Here is a 1,129-nt window from a genome sequence, read left to right on the forward strand (position 1 = left end):
AATGTAAGATCTTAAGAAAAGCATGCTTAACTTGGCAAATAAACTAAGTAGTACAACTACTTCTTAGTTTATTTGTTAAGTGTTTGAGACAAGTAATTTTATTGACTTGAAATCTTTTTTAGGTGATCAATCTAAAAAGAGCATTAAGTACTTCTCATACAAATAATATTAACCAAAGCACCAACTTGAATGATTAAAATTCAAACTTTAGAATAAAAGAAGAAGTAGAAATACATAATCAACTTACAAATGAAATTGTTAGGAGCATGAGCCATCCATCCAAGGATTGCATGCTTTAGGTTCCAAATGAGTTTACAAAATGGATTTTTGCATCTCATTTGCCTTCTCCTTTCTCCTCTTGAATTATATGAAAAATTACTCTAAAACTCGCCTAAAAACTACCTAAAATGAAAGGAAAAGAAGAGGTATCAACTAGGAAGAATTTAGAATGAATTTACAAATGAGAATTTTGTGCCTTTTTATAGGCCAAAGTGCTGGATGCTCAGTTGCCTTGTTTGGCAACTAAGTTGTCCACCTTTGGCCCCTATGAAGAGCCACTTTGGCCCCTACTTGACCCCTATGGTGGGCTAGGTTACATGCATGATGACACCTCTTCCTTCTTTTCATATCCTTATGTCATCAATGAGGTCATGTTCTTGGCCTTTAAGCAAAGAAAACGTAAGATGTTCCATGAATTGACCTAAAAATCACTTTTCTGGTGCGCCAGCCACTTAGCACACCTGGTTCCCCACTAAGCTACATGTTTTAGCAGCTTAGCTGACTTTGTTCCCCGCTCAGCTGCATGTTTCAGCCGCTTAGTTGACTGGTTCCACACTAAGCTGCATGTTTCAGCAGCTTAGCTGACCTAACCTGGTGCTTGGTGTTGGCTGACCTGGCCTGGTCCTTGGTGTCTAGCTGACCTGGCCTAGTGCTTGATGTCTGGCTGACCTGGCCTGGTGCTTGGTGCCTGGATGACCATGCCTATTGCTTGGCTTGGCTGGACAACTATGTGCTTGATTTCTTCATGGTGAAGCAACCTTTTTTCCTTTGGTTTGTTACTTGATTTTTGTTGGTTGCTTGGCACTTTTGGGTCATTTTCCTTAAGTTAAGGTAAGCATTTGATTTTTTC

Source organism: Lupinus angustifolius, chromosome LG04 (genome assembly GCF_001865875.1).
Source record: "Lupinus angustifolius cultivar Tanjil chromosome LG04, LupAngTanjil_v1.0, whole genome shotgun sequence".
In the NCBI taxonomy this organism is placed as follows: domain Eukaryota; kingdom Viridiplantae; phylum Streptophyta; class Magnoliopsida; order Fabales; family Fabaceae; genus Lupinus; species Lupinus angustifolius.